Source organism: Primulina eburnea, chromosome 3 (genome assembly GCF_022965805.1).
Source record: "Primulina eburnea isolate SZY01 chromosome 3, ASM2296580v1, whole genome shotgun sequence".
Classification (NCBI taxonomy): domain Eukaryota; kingdom Viridiplantae; phylum Streptophyta; class Magnoliopsida; order Lamiales; family Gesneriaceae; genus Primulina; species Primulina eburnea.
Genome location: NC_133103.1, coordinates 38,478,721 through 38,504,878, shown reverse-complemented (window position 1 = coordinate 38,504,878; position 26,158 = coordinate 38,478,721). Strand labels below are relative to the sequence as shown.

At 36.9% G+C, this 26,158-nt stretch overlaps 1 pseudogene; it reads right to left on the bottom strand.

Annotated features, from left to right (window-relative positions):
* LOC140827340 (mitochondrial inner membrane protease ATP23-like) overlaps positions 1-25,933 on the bottom strand; it is a 39,861-nt pseudogene extending 13,928 nt beyond the window's left edge.
* Between the last annotated feature and the right edge of the window lie 225 nt (positions 25,934-26,158).

Here is a 26,158-nt window from a genome sequence, read left to right as displayed (position 1 = left end):
TTCAGTGCACTCTACAAGGAGCACCTATTTGCATGTTCGGACATCACAATGTCCCCTACTAATGAATCATGGTACTCACATCGCATATACTAGTCTCGAACTCTAGCGGCCTATATCCTTCTTAGCGGCGGCTGAATCAACTAGGAACTGTTTAGAATATACAGTATTCTAAATATGAGTTTCATGATACTCATTATATGAGCATCTCATATTATTTCTACTATTTGTATATTCAAGGGCTTTATCTATGCAACTAGCATGTGTATACAGATAAAGATTTGCCAAAACAATAATTTCAAATATTATTAAAATAAAGATTTCTTATACATAGAGTTTCATTGTGAAAACTTGGCTCGACGGGCACCTACTCTAACAGAATTCTCCCTTGAACTCTCGACTTTCCTCTTGAGAATTTAGGTGTGTGTGTGTGCCGTGAATATGGTGGGGCAATTTCTGAAAAGTGCCATGTGATAATGAGAGGCTTTGGGGTGATTTAAGATATACTAAATTATTTTTCTAACAAGGCTTAGGCCTATGAAGGGTTTAATTAGGCCCATTAGTCTTTAATTAAAATACTAAAAATAGTTTGTTTAAATAAGTTTGTGGATTTAATAGCCAGGTTGCCCACAAGTTCGTGTTTTTGTTGAAAATCCAACACCGATAAAAATTATGTCTCAGCGTATGAATTCACTTCAAAACTCCTTATTTTCAAAAATATGAAAATGCATCACTCATATTTTAAATAATTAAAAACTATTATTTAATAAAAAAAATTACGTTTTTTCAGCCCTCAGTCTCCGTTCCCTGATTGCAACTAGAATAATCCTTAAAAATACAGTTTTATGCATAATGACAGTAAAATCCTATTTAACATATAACATGCATGTCACATAATCAATAAGCAACTAAATTAAATTTAATTACACATTTTTCATATTTCCTAGATTTGCATGCAGTTGAATTACGTCGTCTTAATTTTTGGACCTTACAATTCCTCCCCCCTTAAATAAAATTCCGTTCCCGAAATTAGAACTGATAGGATCGGTTGAAAGGTAGAAAAGTGTTTAGAATGGGGGGAGGGTTTGAATAAACACACACGATTTTATAATCTTTTCAAATGAAGTGTCAGTTTTGTGACAAACTGATACTAGGAATCTTTTCAGTCGATAACAATCAGTTTAACTGAATATAATTATGGAAATAAACTGACTGAAAGATAAAATAAATAACTGAAAAAATAACACGAAGAATTTATGGATGTTCGGAGATTGAATAACTTCTACATTACCCCTACGTCACCCCTTCTATCACAAAGATAGGATATGCACTAAAAGACTTTGATCAATACCAAAACTTGTACAGACCCACTTCAATTTGGACTTAACACTGCCAAAACTGAAACTCTTAGTTTACTAACTTTCTCATAGTTCTCAACTAGACTTAGCACAACTGATCTAGTTAAGATCAAATAAATAATACAACGATTTGTGCTAGTAAGCTCAAAAGGTAGCCTCAAATGCTACAGATAAATCGAATAAGAGTGAGCTTTTGATTCTTGAGTGAGAGCTATAAATTTAGCAGTGTAACGACAAGCTTGAGAAATAGAATTATCACTTAGTTGTTCAAGAGTTGTTTCTCAACTGTTCTCCTCACCTATTTATAGGCTTCTTCTCTTCAACGGTAATATTAAATAATATTTGAATCTTTATATCTGTTGATTGCCACGTAAATATTCTTCCGACAATCGTACACTGTAGACTCTGAAATGCGGCGTTCCACTACGAGTTGCAGTATGCTTTGTGCTGTTGTCAGTTGAATGTCCTTTTCAACTGATGACGTGTACAGCTGAGTGATCAGCTGATATGAAGACGCTAGTACGCTTTCAACTGAATATATCAACTGATCAATTTCCAACTGATCATTCAGTTGACTATGTAAAATCAGTTCGGCTGATTTCAGTTGCCTTTAATAGACCGCGCATTTAATCTTCAGGTAGGCAACTGTCAGTTCGTGATCAGTTAGTCCAATAAATTAATCTCTTAGTTTGTCAAACCACCGAAATTAAGTTTCCAACAATTTCCCCCTTTTTGGTGTTTGACAAAACTTGTAAAATATGAACTGATCAACTGAACTAAAAGGATAATCTTCGATTTCATTGTAGATAAAATAACTCTTCTAATGTACAGATTCATACAAAGAATGAAGTAAGTATCTAATCATATGTACAGATTCATACAAAGAATAAAGAATAAAGAATCTTCAAATCTTCAATCATTAAACTGAAGTATGTTGATCTTCATACATTCTTATTCTTTCCTTTGACTTCTTCTGTCTCTGTAATAATTCCCCCCTTTTTGTCAAGCACACCCACTTTCCTTGTTAACATGCGGACATCTGCTGCAATATTTGATACTGCATTCATCATAAGGTTCTGCAGCAAGTCAATCCTTTTTGTGACTTTTTCTTCAAGAAAGTCAAATCTATCGCCGATTAAAGCTTGAGTTTGAAAGTGGGATTCAGTTGACAGTCTATCTTTCTTGATTTCTTCATTTTGGAGATAGAGAACAGTCACAGTCTTATTGAGTTGATTCAGTCTGTCCATTGTAAACTCATAGTTCGAGTTGAGCTTCAAGGTATGTGCAAGCTGAGTAGATTGTATTCTAGAAATAGTAGTCATCATATTGGCAAGGTTCGTCTGACCGGTTTGAATTTCTTTAAATAAGGCATCAGAGTCTGAAACTCCATGAGACATGGCCCCAGAAGTTTCTAGAATCTGTTCCCTTTCTTCTTGAGTGAATACAAACATCATACCGTCAGTTGGTTCTGATTCATTAACTACTATTTGTGAAATACCATTAGTTGTGGGTTCCTGGGGAGGAGACGAGACAGATGGAATAGAAGAAGTAGGGGAAAGTTCTTTGGTTTGTTCGACAACTGCTTCTTTAGTTGGTTCAACAACTTGCTCTTCACCTAGGTCGACAACTGGCTCTTCAGTTGATTCAAAAACTAGCTCTTCAGTTGTTTGAGAGACTACGTCTTCAGTTGGTTGAGAGATTGCATGTACAGTTTGGTCCAAGACTGCCTGTTCAGTCACAAGATCTGACTGAACTGGCTCTTCAGGTTGATAAAAAATAGGCTCCTCGGCTGGTTCTTCAAAAATGACAGCTTGAACAGCTGGTTCTTCAGTTATAATCACATCTTCAACTGATCTAGAAATTTCCAGCTGAATTTCAGAGGTTACTGATTTGATGACCTCATCTAGATTTGCCAATGATAATTCAGCTTCAGCATAGGGCGTTGGATCAGCAGTTGAAAATTGAGGTGCTGAAGATGGAGATGGTTGAGCAACTGATGTGGGAAGTTCAGTTGCCTTTTGAGTAGCTTCAGCAGCCGAGTCTTTGGGTGGCTCTTGAACTGACTGTTCAGCTATCTCTTCTTCTGATGATGAGCCTTAGGGAGCCGCTGGAATGATCAGTTCTAGATCTATTTCCTAGTTCTTGATTTCCATCTATAAAGAGAGAAAATCCGAGTCCAACTGGTCATGCACAGCTGTATCATTAAAAGAAGTTGAACTGGTAGGATCAAAATTCTGTCGCAATTCAGCAACTATCTTCTGAAATTTCTTGGCCCTCAGCTGATTGAAAAAATAATTCTTGCTCTCTGAGCCTGAACAACTGTGGATGCCTTGACTACCCTCAAAACAACAGACTCCAGTTTAATAAATTTTTGCAGTTTGGATTTCTTCGTAGCTGTTTGGTGAATACTTCTGTTCTAAACTTCACCCATTCAGTGTAGGCCATGAGCTTATTTGCTGCAAATTCATTGATCTCTTGCCAGATGAGTTCAATGTGCGTTTGGATCACATTAGTTGGCCTGGGCTCTTCTTGCATCTCTCCTTTGCCCTTGGAATCAGTTAGGACATGAGGAATGCTTAGCTCTAAGGTATTCGCATCAATATTCTCTGTGATCACTATTCCCTTAGGTCTTGCAGTAGGAAGGGGAGTGTATCCAACAATAGTAATCAGTGGAGACTTAACTCCGGCGAGCTTCTTCTTGTCACTAGATTTAGTGACTTTCTTTTTGGCATTGATTTCAGATAGTGGCAACTGATCCTCAGTTGAGGGTTCAATTGCAATAGCCTTCAGTGGGATAGCCTTGATAGGCTGTTCAGCTCCTGACTGTGTCAATCGATCAGTTGGGATGTTTCCAACTGCAGCAGTAGGCTTGGTCTTCAAGGTTCGTGGCTTCTTCACAACTTTGGGAGAATGAGTCTTCCCAGAATCGGTTTCGCTGACAATCAGCTTGCGCTTGATTGTCTTCTTCTGAATAGTCTTCTTCTTTTGAACTGATTTGGGAGCCTCCTCTATCCCAATCTCCTTTTTGACTTTTAAAAACTGCTCAGGAGATAATTCCAATTTTGGCTTTGGTAGATGGACAATTTTGGCATTGAAGATCTTCATCTTGATGACTTTTCTGATTCATCAAACACCATTCATTTAACCTTCAGCACGTGGCTGAGCTGCACTGCAAAACCCTTCGACTGATTTGATGACCGAAACATATTCCTCAGAATGTTGAAGATTACGTTCCTCAAGTTCATCTTCTTTTCAGCCATGATTGCAGTCATAGCTTGAAACTTCTCTAGAATGAGGGCAGCAAATGATCCTACCTTTTCCAAGAGGGCCTTGGCTACAATATCAGCCAATAGTTATACTTCTAGCTTCAATTACTTATTTGGATCAGAAACTTTGATCTTCTGACCAACAGCAGAGATGGTAGTTTGCATCTCCTCAATATCAGATGACTTCACCTTAGAAATATTAGCTAACCCATCAGCAGGCAGTTGGAAGAGATTGCAGAAGAACTCTTCCTCAATGATCAGCAACTGACCATTTATAGTCGACGCAATACTGCCTTCTTGAGTGACATAGCCGGTGGCATAGAGTTCTTGAACCTCTTTAACATAAATTTCTTTGGAAGATAATCCCAGAATTGCTTCAAACCGGCTGCTTCAAGTTTCAGAAAGATTTCTTGACTCATCGTCCTTTACAGTCAAGACTGAGTTCGAAGTCGAATGCCATAGCGTTAATGAGGTGAGCTGAAATCTGGTTTGCCATTTGATTGAGGAAAATCTACGAAAAAGAGTATGTTGTGGATAGAATTTGCTCTGAATGCTTGAATGTGCGCGTAAGAAGAAAAACTGAATTGAAGCGGGTATAGTACTAATGTAGATGACGGTTCAAATTATTGGACACGTGTCAGTCCAGGAAAATTTGAATAGAAAACGTGTGTACATGTGGTAAAAGCGTGTGTAAAATATTAATGGATTACGTGGGTCCACGTTCCAAAATACTATTCAATGAAAGACAACATTTAATTCTTAGACAAACAGTCGTATCATTTAATATAGAATATTAATCGAATTATCAGTCAACATATTTGAAAAGATCAGTTAGATCAGCAGCTGAATGACCAGTTGAGAACTCAGTCAGTTCAGTTGAAGACCAACTGTCTATTGTCTTTTCAGTTAACTTTTTGAAATGACATTCTACTTAATAAATGCATATAAATTAGAGAAAGGGTAAGAAGCACTCGGTCTATGGGAGTCAAAAGACGGTTCGGTTGACTTGAGTCTCTTCAACTTCTTCAATATTAAGTGAGACCTGATTATAAGTAAAATGAAACAAATGATAGATAATAAAGTTCAATATGTCGAGTGTGTCTGGTTTGTCTAGTGAGTCTGATTCGATCATCTCAGATGCCTGCAGCAGCAATCATCACATATTGGCACAAAGAGAACGAGAACTGGAAGATGTGAAGAAAGACATCGAAGAATTTGTCTAGTTGAAGGTGATGTCTTCTTGGAATAAAGTTCATGATCTTCAATCTATACGGAGACACGGTTCAGTTCCCACTGCTCAACAAAGAGCTTTAACAAGAAAATACTTCCGACGTTTTAATGTCCGTCATGTTTCTTAGCTAGTCACTGATATAGTTTTGTGGCATTTGATGCTGTGGAAAAAATGACATCAGCTAGAGAAGGTCTCTAATTTTGAATTTGTCAGAGAAATTCATAGCCAAGAACTTGTAGATTGGTTAAATGATTGACAAGAAGCCATAGGAAGAGCACTGAACAATGTTGTATGGATTCGATTTGAAGCTTAATGAAATCATGTTTTGCATTATTGTTATCTCTTTACTTTCTGGAAAAATTTCACTTTCATCAGTTGATAAACAATTAACTATCTGAATACAATAAATGACATCAGTTGACAGAGAAAGAACGAACTGAATATTAGAACTGATACATGACCAACTGAAGTCAGTTGACACACAGTTAAAGGACTGAACAAGTGAACTGAAGAATGAGTAACTGATATCAGTTTATAATCATTTAAATAATAAATGATAAACTGAATGAACAACAACTAAGAAAGCAGCAATAAAACTGATTAAGATAAATCAATTAAACAAAGTATATTGCAAAAGTGAGAAAAATTAGTCTCTGCCAGTGGCTTTGTGAAGATGTCAGCAGCTTATTGTTCAGTTGAATCATATTCCAAACTGATTGCTTTATTCAGAGCATGATCTCTGATGAAGTGATGTCTGACATCAATGTGCTTGGTCCTTGGGTGAAGAATTGGAATTGGATTATAATTTATTGCAATCGTTCTCGTATTGTCAAAAAATATGGGAGATTCTTTAGCATCAACTCTATAATCTTTCAGTTGTTGCTAAATCCAGAGCAGTTGGGCACATCAGCTTCCAACAGCAAGGTATTTTGTTTCAGTTGTGGAAGTGGCTATGGATGTTTGCTTCTTGCTAAACCAAGAGATCAGTCTGTCTCCTAGAAACTGACATGATCCACTGGTGCTTTTACGATCTAGCTTACATCCTGCATTATCTGCATCTGAATATCCAACTAAATTGAAAGAGGAGTCTTTAGCGTACCATAATTCAACATTTTGAGTGCCTTTTAAATATTTTAAAATTCTTTTGGCAACAGTAAAATGCGATTGCTTAGGATTTTCTTGAAATATAGCACACATGCAAACAACAAACACAATATCAAGATGACTAGCAGCTAGATACAATAATGAACCTATTAAACCTCTGTAGAGTGATGTCTCAACTGATATTCCTCCTTGTTTATTGTCCAGTTTAACTGATGAACTTATGGGAGTGCTTGCAGCTGAACATGTTTCCATGCCAAATTTCTTGATCAATTCCTTCGTGTATTTGGTCTGACTGAGAAAGATACCAGTGTCCAGTTGTTTCACTTGATGATCGAGGAAAAATTTCAGTTCACCCATCATGCTCATCTCAAACTTGTCATGCATTAACTAGGCAAACTTCACACACAATTTGGGGTTAGTTGACCCAAATATAATATCATCAACATAAATTTGCACAAGTAAAATATGATCATTCTTAGAAAATTTGAACAATGTCTTGTCAACTGATTCAACAGTAAAATCATGATCAGTTAAGAATTTTGAAACTGTTTCATACCAAGCTCTTGGAGCTTGTTTAAGATCATATAAAACTTTGTTCAAATGAAAAAAATGATCAGGAAATGAGCGATTGATAAAGCCTGGAGGTTGTTCAACATACACTTCTTCTTGCAACTGATCATTCAGAAATGTACTTTTTACATCCATTTGATAGACCTTGAAATTCTTGAATGATGCATAGGCAAGGAACATTCTGATTGCTTCTAGTCTTGCAACTGGTGTATATGCTTCATCATATTCAATTCCTTCTTCCTGCCTATATCCGTGTGCTACCAATCTTGCTTTGTTGCTTGCAATTGAACCATCTTCCTTCAGTTTATTTCTGAATACCCATTTTGTACTTATAATTGTTTTGCAAACTGGTCTTGGAACTAAGTTTCAGAGATTATTATGGGTAAATTGATTTAGCTCCTCTTGCATTACATTTATCCAGTTAGGATCAGCAAGGGCCTCATCAGTTTTTTTTGGTTCAAGTTGTGATACAAAAGCAGAATAAATGAACAAATTGAGCATTTGTTTTCTTGTTCTTACCGGTTCATATGGATTACCTATCACCAATTCTGGTGGGTGTGATTTCTTCCATCTGAATTCAGTATTTGCTGCTTCTATATCAGTAACTGCTTCTGTTGGCAACTGAATATTTTCAGTTTCAGTTGGAGATGTATCAGTTGGCAATTGAATGTCATCTGTTTGTTCCACCAACTGATTATTAGGAGCAGGTCCATGTTCAACTTTTTGATCTAGTATCTCTGGTTCAGGTGAAGGATATTTTTGTTGATATGATTTTCTTCTTCACTTTCATCCTCCAAACCAATCTCTGTAAATCGATCAACTAGCTCAACTGGATCAGTTGGCTTATCAGTTAGTACAGTTTCATCAAAAACAACATGGATAGATTCTTCAACATTTAAAGAATTTTTATTGAAAACTCTATATGCTTTGCTAACTGAAGAATATTCAAGAAATATTCCCTCAGCATATTTAGCATCAAAAGCTTTTAAATTATTTTTACCATTATCAAGAATAAAACATCTGCAGCCAAATATCTTGCAATAAGAAACCACATTATTTCTTCCATGCCAGATCTCATATGGTGTTTACACATGAATCTTATTAATCATTGATCTGTTGTGAGTATAACACGCAATGTTTACTGCTTCAGCCCAAAACCTTTGAGAAATACCAGAATCAGCAAGCATTGTTCTAGCAGCTTCTTTAAGGGTCCGATTTCTTCTCTCAGCTGCACCATTTTGCTGAGGTGTTCTAGCTGCTGAGAGATCATGCTTGATTCCAGTATTTTCTAAAAACGTTGAAAGATTTTGATTGATGAATTCAGTCCTCTGTCTGACCTTATTCGATCAATCCCAACTGATTTTTCATTTAAAAGTCTTTTGAAGAGCTTAATTAGTTGTGCAGCAGTTTGGTCTTTTGATTTTAAAAAATTACCCAAGTAAATCTTGAAAAGTCATCCACAACTACTAGGGTGTATTTCATTCTCCCTAAACTCATGACTGGTATTGGACCAAAAAGATCCATGTGCAACAGTTCTAAGCATCGGGAAGATGATTTAAAACCTCGGTTTTTGAATGAAGATCTTACTTGTTTTCCAAACTGACATGCTAGACAATTTTGTCTTTTGAAAAATCTATTTTGGGCAAACCAGTTACAAGACCGTGGTTACTCAGATAGGCAATAGATTTAAAGTTTAAGTGGTTCAATCTCTTATGCCATAACATTGTTTGGAAGATTTGGAAGCAATAAAACAAACTGGTTCATAAGGTTGTTCAGTCCAACTGAATTTGTAAGTATTACCAAAACGATTTCCAGTTAGGATGATCTCATCAGTTGAGTCTCTAACTGAACACGTGTGTCTGTCAAACTGAACTGAGAAATTATTGTCTCTTAACTGGCTGATGCTTATCAAGTTATACTTCAAATTCTTCACTAGCAAAACATCTTTAATTGTATAGTTACAATGGATAAGCTTACCCTTACCCACAGTTTTACCTTTGGAATTGTTTCCAAATCTGATGTTTGGTCTAGTATATTTGATCAGTTGAGATAGCAAACTTGCATCTCCTGTAATATGTCATGAACAACTACTGTCTAGATATCAAGTTGATTTTTTTCTTGTACCTATTCCCTGCAATCACACACAATATATAATTTTTGTACCCATATTCATTTGGCTCCTAAACTGATTAGTCTTTTAGGAACCCAGATTTGAATCAGTCTAACTGATTTCCCAGTTACCGTGTTCAAATGGTTTTTCTCGAATTTTTGGCAATATGTGTGTGATGTGAGGATGAGACAATATGATTTGTATCCTCTTTCTACTGGCTATTCTTTTGATATCGTTTCTCAACTGGCTTACAGTTGTAGTAATTGTAATAACCATTCCTTGAGTACTGATTTTTGTGACTGGGACATTTAGGTGACTAGTTTCTTATATCAGTTGGACTCTCAGAGCTATATCTAATACCATGTCGTTTGCCTTTATTCTTACTTTCAATCAATTGAACAGCTGGTCTACTAGGTTATGATAATTCATTTACCTAGTTGATTTTACAAAGGTAATGTACTTTTCTTTGTCTTTATTCAACTTTAGTTGAGCATCACTTGCAGAGTTTTCATTAAAACCTAAAATAGATTTATCATCAACTAATTTTTTAGAATTCTGCATTTCAATCAATGCAACTGAAGACTTGTTCCAAGCTTGAATCAATTCAGTATGTTTTGAAATCTCTGTTTTTAACTGACATATCAAAGCTTGATTTTCAATCATTTCAGCTTTTTGCTGTGCAATCTCAGTTTTCAGACTCAACAGTTCAACTGACTCATCAGTATATGTCTTGTTGTCATTGGGATCAGTTTGCTCAGTTCTGACCTTCTGAAATGATCGGGCAAGTTTGTGATAGTCATTTACCATGTCATGCAAGGTGGTAATGAGTTCCCCATGAGTGAAATCTGTAATGCCCGAGATTTAATCACATGTAATCAGAAATTGATTAATTGACAGAATTGACGTTGTAGGAACTAAAGTGAAGAAGCCGGGCGTCGGTGAATTATAAGCCAAGATGTTGGACACAACATCTGGCGCCCGAGCGGTAGGAAAAGACCGCCCGAGCGCCATAATACCACAAGTTTGGTAATTTTCCAGAACGTATGGCGCACGAGCGGTAGAAAATGACCGCCCGAGCGCCGGTGTATAACAAGTTGAGGCTCGGACAGAAAGTTCTGCGCCCGAGCGGTAGTTTTTCACCGTCCGAGCGCCGACTGAGATGAAAGAAAAATAAGCCACTGTTTCTTTGACATGCAATTGGGATATATACAGATATAACCTTGCATTTATTCAGAAGAAAAGGACCGAAGCTCCCAGGAAGAAAATCCTTACGCCTTTGAGTTTGGAAATTTGAAGTTTGTGCAAAATCCGTCCGTCTGATTTTCAATCCGGCTTCAGTACTGTATTCCTATCGACGAGAGCATTCAACCAGACGTAATTTTTACTACGTTTTGATATGTTTTGAAATTCTGATATTGAAGAAATCAGATATGATTCATTTATGGTGTTCTTGACATAGTAGACATCGTATAATCGAAACAGAATTGAAGAACAGATGCTGTATGAAATTGTTATGAATTTTGGAATTGATATTGATATCAGATTTGTATGGTTATCGATTATGAGTTGTGGGAATTGATATCTGTTGATTTGTATTGCTGGGTATATTGAGATTGTGCAGTTTTGCCATTGAAACAGAATTAGATTGAGTTTTGTTTATATCCAGCATTGATTTGAGTGGTGTATTGATATCATACTCCTCGATATTGTCATTGCCAGATTGAGTATTGATAGGCACTGAGTTCGAGACTTCGACAGAGTCAGATTGACAGAAAGAAAGGTATAAATCAATGTTGAACCGGGAGGACACAACTCGAGTTAGATCTGACTTGAGTTTCCCTAAACCACATACTTTATTTTATTGCATTGATGTTTGCAATTTATGATTTTTAGTCTATTGAGTTATAGCAAGGCATGTAATGCGTCATGGGCGGAGACGCCTAGCCATTGGCGGATAAGCCAAGTCTTTGGCGGATATGCCGAGACACTGGATGAATGAATTATATCGATGTTGCTTAGGATTAGATCGACTCCTATCGCTGAGATTCGATATATGTACCAATGTCCAGGAACCGGGATCCCTAGATTAGAGATGAGTCGAGTCTGAAATGACGAGTCACGATTTTATTTACAGTTTTATATCGATTCATGTTTTCAGACTTGATACACGTTATTGATGACTGTTTATGTGTTTATATATGTTTTTATATGATTGCATTTATTCATTGTTTATACTGGGATTATATTCTTACCGGAGTTATCCGGCTGTTGTCGTGTTTGTATGTGTGCAGGACAATAGGTGAGACATGATCAAGGTCAATAAGAGGATGAGAAAGGAGAAGTTAGTGTGGAGATCCGGATCAGAAGTAGAATAGGATTCAACACTTGTTATATAGTAGTTGAACCCTAGTTTGATGTTATTGTATCCAGTACAGGACTTGTATGTTTACTTTTGATATGTATATCAGACTGATTACATTACGTTTCCGTATTTGTATTTTAAAAAAAATTAGATCCTGTTTATTTTAATTGACCAAATTATTCCCAAAAATGATTAAGAAATGAATAGCGTCTGGGTCCTCACAAAATCAGTATAGCTGAAGTCAAATACATGTTCACTTGCTGACTCCAGTTCAGCATCATCAGCCATTAAGCACTTGACTTCCTCTTCATCATCACTTGAACTGCTTGGGCTTTCTAGTTCTAACTCATCACTGTCAGTTTCAGCCCACTTTGATTTGCTATCTTCAGCCAAAATCACTTCATGCTTTTTCTCGAATGATTTCTTGTCATCCTTGGTCCTTCTTTTGTGCTCAAAGGGCTTCTTTCCCTTATCAGTTGATACTCGACTGTCTTTATTTGGATTAGGACAGTCTGCTATGTAATGACCAGATTTGCCACAGTTGTAGAAAACATATGATTCTTCTTTGGATTGGTTCTTCTGATATTGCTTCTGGAAATTTCCTTGATTCCTCCTCGTGAACCTCCCAAATTTCTTGACAAACAATGACATAGCAATATTTCTCAGTTGATCAGCAGATTTGTCAGCTGAACCAGTTGGTTCTAGTCTGACAGCAGTTGTGGCAATTGGTACAAAAGGCTCTCCTTCTCTGGTTTGTAGTTCAAACTCGTAATCCTTTTGTAATTCCAATCTTTGACTCTCTCATTGCCATGGTTTTGACATCCCACTCTTTGCGAAGACCTATGATCACTTTCAGTGCGACTTCTTTGTTTGAATACACCTTTCCAAGTGCATTCAGTTAATTGACAATACCACTGATCCTTTCATCATAATCATGCATGGATTCACCAGCTTTCATCTTGATGTTGTCAAACTTTTGAACAACAACTAATATCTTTTTCTCTTTTGTTTGCTCATTTCCTTCACACAGCTGGATCAGTTTTTCACATATTTCTTTGCCAGTTTTGCACATTTTGATTTTGCTGAAAGTGACTTTATCCAGTGTTTTTTATAAGATATCCTTAGCCACATTGTCTGGGTTGGATTTCCTTTTCTCCTCAGTTGTCCATTCCTCTCTGGGATTTTCTATGCGATGAGGTGCCACATCAGTAATGGCAACTGAAGTGTTTGCTTTTAGAATCTTCATGGGACCATCAGTGATGACATACCACATGTCGTCATCTTGTGCAGCTAAATGAGCCTGCATTCTGATTTTTCGGTCGTCAAAATCTTCTTTGGAAAACATTGGTATTTTGTTGAATGAAGACATGTTGATCAGATTGTAAATAAGAATATTATGAGACATGATTCAACTGCTCTGATATCACTTGATAGGATAGGTTGAAAGGTAGAAAAGTGTTTCAAAGGGGGGGAGGGGGTTGAATAAACACACACGATTTTTATAATCTTTTCGAATGGAGTGTCAGTTCTGTGACAAACTGATACTAGAATCTTGTCAGTCGTTAACAATCAGTTTAACTGAATATAGTTGCGGAAATAAACTGACTCAAAGATAGAATAAATAACTGAAAGAATAACACGAAGAATTTATGGATGTTCGAAGAATTAATAACTCCTACAGTCACCCTTCTATCACAAAGATAAGATATGCACTAAGACTTTGATCAATACAAAAACTTGTACAGACCCCCTTCAATTTAGGACTTAACACTGCCAAAACTGAAACTCTTAGTTTACTAAGTTTCTGACAATTCTCAAGTGGATTTAGCACAACTGATCTAGTTAAGATCAAATAAATAATACAATGATTTGTGCTAGTAAGCTCAAAATGTAGCCTCAAATGCAACAGATAAATCGAATAAGAGTGAGCTTTTGATTCTTGAGTGATAGCTATAAATTTAGCAGGGTAATGGCAAGCTTGAGAAATAGAATTATCACTTAGTTGTTCAAGATTTGTTGCTCAACTGCTCTCCTCACCTATTTATAGGCTTCTCTTCAACAGTAACATTAAATATTATTTGAATATTTATATCCGTTGATTGTCACGTCAATATTCTTCTAACAATCGTACACTGTAGACTCTGAAATGTGGCGCTCGACTACGAGTTGCAGTCTGCTTTGTACTGTTGTCGGTTGAATGTCCTTTTCAACTGATGACGTGTACAGCTTAGTGATCAGCTGATATGAAGATGCTGGTAAGCTTTCAACTGAATATATCAACTGACCAGTTTCCAACTGTTCAGTCAGTTGACTCTATAAAATCATTCGACTGGTTTCAGTTGCCTTTAATAGACTACCCATTTAATCTTCAGTTAGGAAACTGTCAGGCCGTGATCAGTTAGTCCAATAAATTAATCTCTCAGTTTGTCAAACCACCGAAAATAAGTTTCTAACAAGAACTTACCGAATAGCTCTGGATAGCGACTCTTCAAGTCCCTCTCTGTTTCCCAAGTAGCTTTTTCTTCCGAGTGATTCATCCACTTGACCTTGACCATTGGAATGACTTTGTTTCACAGTCTTCTTTCTTGCCTTCCCAAGATTTGGACAGGTCTTTCTTCATACGTCATATTCGAAGTTAATTGTAGAGGTTCATAATTTAGTACATGTGATGGATTCGACGTGTACTTTCGCAGCATCGAAATATGGAACACATTGTGAACCCCAGAAAGCATCGGTGGCAGTGTCACTCTATAAGCTAGTGTCCAATCCTCTCCAATATCTCAAACGGACCAATAAATCTTGAACTAAGCTTGCCTTTCTTGCCAAATCGCATAACACCTTTCATAGGTTCTATTTTCACAAATACATGGTCTCTCACGGAAAATTCTAAGTCTCTTCGTCTTTTGTCAGCATAACTCTTTTGTCAGATTTGTGCAGTCTTCATTCTATCATGAATTTTGACTACAAGCTCGGCAATCTCTTCAATCACATCAGGACCAATCTCTCTTGTTTCACCAACCTCGTCCCAATGAATAGGAGATCTACATTTTCTTCCATAAAGTGCCTCAAACGGAGCCATCCTGATATATGATTGGAAACTATTATTGTAGGTGAACTCCACTAGAGGTAATTTTGATTCCCAACTGCCTTGGAAATCAATAACACATGCTTGTAGTAGATCTTCCAGAATTTGAATAACTCTTTCAGACTGACCATCGGTTCGAGGATGGAATGATGTACTGAATAATAACTTGGTCCTCATCGCTGCACGCAGACTCTTCCAAAAAGATGACGTAAATCTCGGGTCTCTGTCAGAAACAATAGATACAGGAATCTCATGCGGACGAACTATCTCTCGAATATATAACTCGGCATACTGAATCATGATGAAGGTCGTTAAATAGGTAGAAAATGCGCCAATTTCGTAAGACGATCCATTATCACCCATATGGAATTGAATCCCTTAATAGTCTTCGTCAATCTCACAACAAAGTCCATAGTAATATTTTCCCATTTCCACTCGGGAATAGGAAGTGGATTAAGTTTCCCCGCTGGTCTTTGATGCTCTACTTTAGCTTGCTGACAAGTCAAACACTCGGATACAAATCTTAAAATGTCTCTCTTCGTGCCTGGATAGCAATATAACAACTGTAAATCCTTATACATCTTCGTGCTTCCCGGATGAATGGAATAAGCCGTGTCATGAGCTTCCTTCATAATAAGATCTCTTAAGGAATCGTCACTAGGAACCCATAAACGATCTCGATAACGAGCTATACCATCCATCTCAGAATAACTTTCGGCCTTTGGCTTCATCTCTAGCTCTCCACTTTTGCATTTGATCATCGGTAGACTGTCCATCACGAATTCTATTTCTCAAATTCGACTATACTGATAATATGATAAGATTAGGAGCCTCGCCCCTAGCATAGACTGTAAGCTCAAACTACTGTATCTCATACTGCAATGGTCTTTGAAGTGATAGACGAGTGATAACTGCTGCTTTTCTACTCAATGTGTCTGCCACAACATTAGCTTTTCTCGGATGATAGCTAATCTCACATTCGTAGTCCTTTACTAACTCAATCCATCTACGCTGTCTCATGTTCAGTTCTTTTTGGGTGAAGAAGTGTTTCAAACTTTTATGATCGGTGAATATTTTGTACTTCTCCCCATATAGGTAGTGTCTCCAAATTTTCAATGCAAAAATTAATGCTGCAAGCTCAAGATCATGAGTAGTGTAGTTTTTCTCGTGGATTTTCAACCGTCTCGATGCATAGGCTATAACTCGGTCATTTTGAATCAGAACTGCGCCCAACCCAAGTTTAAAAGCTTCGGTATACAAAACATACTCTCCTTGCCCAGATGGCATAGATAACACTGACGCTGAAATCAATGCTTGCTTTAACTTATCAAAACTGTCTTGACACTCGGATCCCCAAATAAACTTTGCATTCTTCTTAGTCAAGGATGTCAAAGATACTGCAATAGATGAGAATCCCTTGATGAATTTGCGATAATAGCCAGCTAGTCCCAAGAAACTGGAAATCTCAATAACACTCTTCGGTACTGGCCACTCTTTCACTGACTCAACTTTGCTTGGATCAACTTCGACGCCATCACTAGAAATAATGTGGCCTAACAAAGCCACTCGATCAAGCCAAAACTCACACTTGCTGAATTTTGCGTAAAGCTTCCTATCTTGTAGAACTTGCAGTGTTGTCCTAAAATGGCGACTATGCTGTTCTTTGCTCTTAGAATAGATCAATATATCATCAATGAAAATTATAATAAAATGATCTAGCTACGACTGAAATACGCGATTCATGAGATCAATGAAGATCGCTGGCGCATTGGTTAACCCAAATGGCATGACCATAAACTCGTAGTGTCCATATCTAGTACGAAATGATGTCTTGTGAACATCAGACTATTTTAATTTCAATTGATGGTATCCAGAATGCAGATCAGTCTTGAAAAATTGTTAGAGTAGGTGCACGTCGAGCCAAGTGTTGGCCGAGTGTTCACAATGAAACTCTATGTATAAGCAATCTTTATTTTAATAATATTTGAAATTATTGTTTTGGCACATCTTTATCGGTATACCCATGCTAGTTGCATAGATAAATCCCTTGAATATACAAATATTAGAAAGAATATGAGATGCTCATATGATGAGTATCATGAAACTCATATTTGGAATACTGTATATTCTAAACAGTTCCTAGTCGATTCAGCCGCCGCTAAGAAGGATATAGGCCGCTAGAGCTCGAGACTAGTATCTGCGATGTGAGTACCATGTTTCATTGGTAGGGGACATTGTGATGTCCGAGCATGCAGATAGGTGCTCTTGGTAGAGTGCACTGAACAACCCTCCATAAAGGACTTTCCAAGTGGTTCTCACTTATCGAGTGGAAACGTCCTGGTTTATGGTTGTACACCATTAGTCCTTATGACCCGGGACAACATTGAGACTCTATGTGCTAGCATTACACTTTGACTTGTTTACCGACTCTCAAGGAGTCATCAGGTGGCAAGGTTGGGTGTTTTGTCTAAACATATAGGAGTCGATGCATTGTAGTCTAGGGATTCACCGCTTACCTTCGGGTATGGATATCCTATGTGTTCTCATGTGTATGTAGGTTGAAATCTCTGATCAGAGTATGGTGGTAATTATGAAAGGGGTTTCATAGATTACACCATCGATGCAACTACGACATGACACATAGTATCGATTCATTGACAACTCTCGATAAACCAATGGTTGTCGAATCGGTCGGGATATATGAGTTGAAGGGACCGTACTGTACGCTAACCATAATTGAATGGTTCTTGCAGGCACTATCATTTGATACCTACGGAATCATGTAAGCGATGCTGCTAGGCGTTTAACATGATTGGTTGGGTAGTATCAGACTTGCGTTCTGGCGTTCTTGTTATCAAGGAGTTGATAAGTAAGAATGGAGTAATTGGGGTATGCTCATATAAGGACATGTTTAGTCCGAATCACATGGAGATGTGAACCCACGGCTAGTTGTATCAATGAACCATTGAGGGCCACACAAGTACTAGCTTTCTAGATCCCGTTGAGAAGTAAAAATAGTTCAATGTGTTGAACGGCTTATAAAGGAGTTTATAAGCGTAAGGAAAATTAGAAGTATGACTTCTATAAAGGAGAAAATAGTTCAATGTGTTGTACGGCTTATAAATGAGTTTATAAGCATAAAGAAAAATAGAAGTATGACTTCTATGAGAGAAATGTAAATTTTAATTTATGGAAGTGTTCCTAAATCAAATGTTGGCCAAGTGAATAATGTATTTGAAAATTGTGATTTTCATAAACATTATTATGGACTAAATTAAATTAATTCAAGTGTTGAATTAATTAAACACTAGTGGACCTAGTAGAGTCCAAATAATTAAATTAATTCAAGTGTTGAATTAATTAAATCATATTGAGTCTTGTAGAGCTCAATTTAAATTAATTATTTAACTAGTGGGACTTGGGTAAATTCAAGTAATGTTTAATTAGTCTCAAATATGTTTGAGATAATTAAATTTAGTCCATGGTTTTTAATTTGTTAAAAACCATATAATATATGCATGCATTGGAGGTGAAGGGTTGGAGACAACTTTTTCAAATATCAAGGCTTGATATGTTACTTTTGTCTCTACTTTTTGCAAGTCCAAGACAAGTCTCCCTTCCCCCTCATTCACACTACAATGGCCGAAACTTGCAAGCAATTCTCTCCCATTTTTCTCTCAATTTTTGTTCTTCAATTTGTTGAGGAAACACTTCACTTATCCTTGAAAAATCCTCATATTTTTCTAGTGCAAAATATGAGGAAATCTACCTAGTTGGTGGTGGGCTTAATAGTTGAGCAAGGAGTGCTCAAAGGAGAGCTTGTAGACTTGTCATCCATTCAAGAGCTTTGTTGTTTAACAACAAAGTTGGAGCCACAATCAATCTTTTAAAGATTGATAGGTATATCTCTCAAACACCCTATGAATGTCATTATGTGTTTCTATTGTATTTGTTGCACAAAATGAGGTGGCCGAAAATTCCTTGATAAAAATTCGATTTTTGAACTTCCGTTGCGCTTCCGGTCACCGTAACCGATCCCCTTTCAAAAATATCGATGCTCCTTGCAACTGATCGAATAAATATTCAATTCTTGGCAGTGGATACTTGTTCTTGATAGTGACCCTATTAAGCTTTCGATAATCAATGCAGAGTTGCATACTACCATCCTTCTTCTTCATAAATAATACTTGTGCGTCCCATGGAGAATAACTAGGGCGAATGAAACCCTTGTCTAGAAATTCTTGTATTTGATCTTTTAATTCTTTCATTTCAGCGGGTGCTAGACGATAAGGTGCTTTAGATATACGAACAGTGCCCGACATTAGTTCAATGCGATCGGGTAGAATTCCATAAACGTCCTCGGGAAAGACGCTAGGAAAATCTATGACAATATCAACATCTTCCAATTTTTGACTGATAAGAGCATGTGTGGTAGTGACACATGCAAGAAAAGCTTGGCGTCCACGTTCAATAAGCTTCCTCGCACAAAGACAAGAGATAATGTGCGGCATTTCTTTTTTTCTCGCCGTCTCAAAGACAAAAGATTTACCGCTAGGCGGTCGAATAGACACTGATTGCTGACAAAAATCAATCGAAGCTCCATTCGCTGAAAACCAATCCATACCAAGTATAATATCAAATTCAAGCATAGGAAGCACAATGAGATCTGCCCAAACCACATCTTTGAATAAACGAAGTTTCAGATTCTTGACAATTTTAGACGTGAGCATTAGGTCACCGGAAGGAATAGAATATTTGTTACATAATTTATAATAAATCAACCAACTAATTTGAAAACCAAAGGAAATAGTTTAGCATAAAATTATCTAACATTTTACTAAACCTAAAAATAACATTGGAAAAGTATAGCTCATACTATGACATCTCAAAAACCACTCATAAATAAATCGCCGTAAAAATATCTTTAACATTACTTAAAATCATAACTAGTGCGGAAAACTAGCGTCGGTCATCGGGTTATGTGCACCTTCAGCCCAGCAAAGTCAACCATCAAGACCTCCATAAACTTTATTATCATAATCACCTGCATCAATCACACCTAGTGAGTCTAAAGACTCAACACACCATAATCTTGATAACAAGTACTACATATACAGATCACATACAACAGTGAAAATACTTGTATTTAAAATATCATTTTTATGAAGATACATAAACTTTAACCATAAAAGTTTTCAAAATCCTTTTCAGGATGTATAAACTTTAAACATAAATATTTTCATAAACATATTCATATTCAACAAATTCATATACGTATTATCATCAACATATTCATATCATCATCAACATATACGTATTCTTTTTCCTTTCGTTGAATTCAGATCGTTAATTGTGACTTTCGTATTCGTCTACGTCTACGTGTTGGGCGATGGTTCCATCTACATGTAACCACAGTACTGGGCGGCGGAGACACCAGCAAAACTCTCACCGCTCAACTGGGCCTTGGTATATTCTCATCGAATGGAAATGAGATCGTCAGGGCTCCATCTGGTGCCTTTTTCCCATAAATGGGCTCCCGCTAGGGCCTTCTCCCCTCACAACATCCACATTCATATCATCATATTCGTATCAATGGAAATACGATCGTTCAGCTTCTAATGAGACCATAACCCTCACGATATCTCCAACATATCATCATATTAGTCACAATTACTTCACTTCCTTCAACGTTTCATGTTCTCATCACTTTATAAAATTTAAACATGCATATAACTTTTTTTTTAAACCAAGCATGCAATATATCTTTTAACGTTATCGTTTCCTCATAAAAATCCATAAACATTTTAAAAGAAACATCTTGGCATATTAAATCATAATAACATCCTTAAACATTTAAAATAACATCTTGACATATCAAATCATAAACATTTAAAATCACCATCATAAAAATTCATAAACATTCAAAATAATCATATTAGCATGTAAAACAACATTCAGTGCATTGCCATGACGTTTACTAATTTTTGGGTGTAAAATTACCGTTTTACCCCTAGACGTAAAATTTCCCATATTTAACATTTTTTTTCAATTTTGTTGACTCTAACATGTCTCAATTAATTATTTAAGCTTACATGAATTTTCTCATATTTTCATTCAGCTTAAACCGAGTACATTAAATTAATCTTTAAATATGACGTATTACTGCGTTTTAATCTCGAATTAAACCAAACCTTAATATAAATTCTCAAATTAAAATCTTAGACTTCTAATAATTGTTTGAGCTTAAATATAATTTTCCAGAATTTTATAAAGCTTAAAACTAAGCATTTCAATTAATTCTTTAATTAACGTTTCGTGCGACGATTAAATCCCGGATAAATCCAAAAATCGTTATTTTGATCCCAAATTTTAAATATAACATTTTTATTATTTATTCTTCCCTTCCAAGTCATGAGTCACCCCCGTGGACCCATGGATTCAATTTTAGCCTTTTAATTTTCGAATTTTACACCTTATCGAATCACCCGAGCCATCTCCCAATTTACTCGAGCCACGCCCAAGCCATCTCAAGCCATACCCTAGCCAACCCACCTAGGGGCCCTACTGACCAAGCCTAGCCCAAAAAACCAGCCCTGGACAGCTCAAAAACCTTCTTGAAACTCACCCAAACTTCCGCACATGGATGGACTCTTGCACAAAAACTCCTAGTGACTCTAGGACTCTTCCAGCCCTTAACCACCGTGCCCCACCTGACCCTAGCCATCCCTGGACCTCGCCCAGACCCAGCACAGACCTAGCTCAGCCCCTGAACCCACAAACAAGCCACCTGAAGCAAGACCAGGCTGCACGCATGTTTGTGATGCTTCCCTCACGTTGTCCACTTCCAGCTGAGCCAGCAGCGAACCCAGCTGCACCAACCCATGCCCAGACCATTTTGCACCCTCTTAGGACCCTAAGTACCTATCCTAGCCCAGCCCTAAGCCCACTGGCCAAGCCTCTTTCTTCCCAGCACCAGCTAACCCTGCGCTACTCCTTGCTTGCTCTCAGGTAGAGTCCTAGCTTGCTAGGACTCCTCCCCAGCCCCTGGTCTCGAGTCCTAGCGTGGCTAGGACTCTTCCCTTAACCCCTCACGGACCCTAGCCAAGCCTTGGTCCTAACCAAAGCCAAGCCAAGCCTTTAATTCCCTTAAACCATGCCCCTCAATTGCCATAACAGTAAGGTTATTCCAGCTTGTTTCAAGAACGTGTGCAGCGTTTTTGGTGTGATTTAGGACCCTATAAAACATGCAAAACCACCCTTAAACCTTACCTAATCATGGCAGCCCCTTAGGATCATGTTAAACATAAATTTTGGATCAACATACATGATTTAAAAACCCTTCTTGATGCAAAAACGAAAATATAACCAAGGTTCCCTTATTTTTCATGCAAAACAAAATTAGATAAATACTAAGGTGTGATAGATGTTTGAAGGAAAGAATATGGCGTGCCTTTGCATTTTAAAAGCACGAATATTTGATGGCGATGCAAAGAACTTTGACGTAAGAGACCCTAGGATAAATTTTCTACAAAAACTTGGTTTTATCTTCTTGAAAGTGGCGTGTGTGCTTGTGTTTTCTGATGGGAGATCTCGTGTGGGTTGTGGGGAAGGAGGCGTGGGGTTTTTGTGAGTTATGGGAGGGTTTAGCATATTAAATAATGTCTTTGGACATTCGTAAGCTTTAAATAATAAAATCATGCATAGGAAGTTTATGAATTTACCTTTAGTGAATAGATCACTTGCACCAACTATTCCGGGGTTAGTGGATATAGGTCTTGTAGAATTTCTTATGAACAATCTTCCTGAACATCTTTCTTCAAGACTCTTAATCCGGTCCACGATAATCACGTGTTCCTCTTCTAAATTGTACAAGAAATTTAGAATAATTTTTAACTTTGAGAGCAAAAATTAACACTACAAGAAAAATACAAATCAACAACACCCATACGACAACGGTTTTTATTAAAACCGTTGTCTTTTTTCTTTTAACAACGGTTTTAACAAAAATCGTTGTCGTAGCATAAAAAACCCGTTTATAGACAACGGTTTTTTATGTGTCTACGACAAGGGTTTTTAAAAACCGTTGTATATGAGCGTTTTTTTTTCGGGATACGACAACGGTTTCTAAAAACTGTTGTCTAAGAGATTTTTTTTGGGCTACAACAACGGTTTTAACAACCGTTGTCTATGAGAGGTTTTTTTTAGGCTACAACAACGTTTTTTCAAAAACCGTTGTCTATATAAGATTTTGTCAAGGGTCAAAGACAACGGTTTACACAAACCGTTGTCTTTCAGATGGTTTTTTAACTATGACAACGGTTTTTTAAAACATTGTCGTTTCTTAGTGTTTTATTTGGTTAAACACAATGGTTTTTTGAAAAAACGTTGTCGTAGTTTCTAATTTTTTTTAAAAATCGGTTAATAATTAGCGACGGTTTTAAAAATTACCGTCGCTAATTTAACTTTACCGACAGATTTGTAGCGACGGACCGTCGCTAAAATAACGACGGTTTTCGGAAAACCGTCGCCGGTTTATTTTGGCGACGATGCCTAAACCGTCGCATTTTTATATTCATAACGTTTAAAATTAGCGACGAAACAACCGTTGCTACATTAATGTATGCGACAACGGTTTTTCACCGTTGTCTTTGAGCGCACCCTTTAACCACATGAATTTTAACAATGGTTTTACAAGACCTACGACAACGGTTTTTCACCGTCGTCTTTGATGACTACGACAACGGTTTTTCACCGTTGTCTTTGAGCCCACCATTTAACCACAGGGGCTTTAACAAAAGTTTTTTTGACCTAGGACAACGGTTAAAAACCGTTGTATTTTGCCGTTTTTCTTGTAGTGTAAGAATCACCTCAAATCCTTATTTTCTTGATGGATGCTGAAAATTTTGGAGAGGATTATGTGGAGTGATTTTTGAAAATCACAAAGGATTGGAGGCTAGGGTTTGTTGACACCTACCTAAATACGTAAGCCCTTAACTAGTTTCCATAATTGTGGATTTAAGTTCTTTAATTAACATTAATGAACTTAACTAATTAATTAGGCTAGTCCAACTAGTTTAATTAATTAAAGTTCATTAAAACTTTAATTATTTAGTATGTTGTACTCGTACTCCTAGAAGCCCATTATGCATACTCTATTTCCATTAAATCTTTTATAAACTCAACCTTTGAGTTTAATAATTTAAATTCTCAAATTTATTCAACTCCTTGATTTTATTCTCTCCATGGGAACAAATGATCCAGTGCTTGTGTGACCCTCAATAGTTCAGAGATATAGCTAGCAGTAGGTTCATAACTCTTTGTGATTCAGGACTTTTTTTATTCAGGCTTACTCTAATTTTCACTATTCCATGCACCAAAATTTGATCATGAGAATGTCAAAAATCATTTTCTGATTAAAAACATTGAATCATGGTAAGAGTGTCTAATATCATCGTCCCATAATTCCCTAAGTATCACTGATAGTGCCTACAAGAACCATCGGTTGTGATTAACATACAATACGGTCTCTTCATCTCATATATCTCGATAGGATCTACAACCATTGGTTCATCGAGGTTTGTATATTAGATTTGATACCTATGTGATACAATCATGAAATATTGATAGTGTCATTTCATGCATAACTCGACAACCCTTTTCCCTAATATACATCTTACACTCTGGCCGGAAATTTCATGTACTACTATTTCGTTAGATCACATAGGATATCCACACCCGTAGATGAGCGGTGAATCCTCGACTACAATGCACTGGCTCCTACACATGTCAAAATTGCACCTAATCTCGCCACCTTGTGACCCTCGTGGAGTCGGTAACCGAGCCAAAGCACAATCCTAGTATGTAGAGCCTCAGTGTTGTCCTAGGTCGTAAGGACTAATGATGTACAATCACAACCACAGAATTTTCCTTTGTTGAATGATAATCATTTGGAATGTTCGAGGGTGGGTTGTTCGGTACAATCATTGTATGATTGATTACCATATACATAGTTGGAGATCTCTATGCCCTTACTATGAAACACAGTATACAAAATCACAAATGCTAGTTTCAAGATCAAGCGATCTTTATCCTTATTTTTTGACAGCTGAATCGACTAGGAACGAAGTTAGAATATACAGTATTTACAAATGAGTTTCAAAATCGAATTATGATTCATTTGTATTAAAGTATAATCAAAACTTTATTTATGTCGATTGCATGAGTATATAGATAAAGTGAAAAGGTAAATTATACTAAAATAAAGATTGTTTATTATAACTGAGTTAATAAATTCTCTAGCCAACCGTTGGCTTACAAGATATCTGCTCTAACACAAGCCTGACGTGTGCAACTAGTCGAATCCAAATTTTCAGCACGACAATCATTTTACGCACGAACGAGCTCATGAATCACAACTTGGTTCACCTCATCTTGAATTTGCATTTTTAAAAGCAAAAAAAAACAATTGCACTCGGCCTCTTGAATAAAAAAAAAACAGCACACTAGACGGAATCACAAGGAATTGAGAATTCGAAAGTTAAAAACATCGGATCTGATTCAACTGCATACCCCTTCACCACGGGCATAGCAGCCACTGATCTGTTTATCACAATTGACAGCCTTTATGAAATTGCTTCCAATACTACATCCAGATTTCTCTAGATGCTCCATAAGAAACTTGACTGTTCGAACTGTGATGTTTACATAGAATTGTGGGTGAGGTTCTAAAAACTTAAGTCCCAACATTGATATATCATAATAATTTAACACGTCTGAAGCTTTTCTGGATCATTTGACTGATCCACTATCATGCCTCCACGCCCCTCGGAAGAGAATCCAACAAAGGTCATTTCCACAAAGCTCATCAGCCATCTAATTCTTTTTTGGTATGAGTTTTGTGCTTTGGACTACTTCAACAATTTAGTGTTTATATATAGTAATTAGATGATATACAAACCGTATTATTTCCTTCAATTTGTCAAATACATTGTGCATTAGAGAAACACAGGGGATGGGTGCTTGATATTATTATAGGGTCCAGACAAGCACACTCAAATCATATGCAGAAACTACAG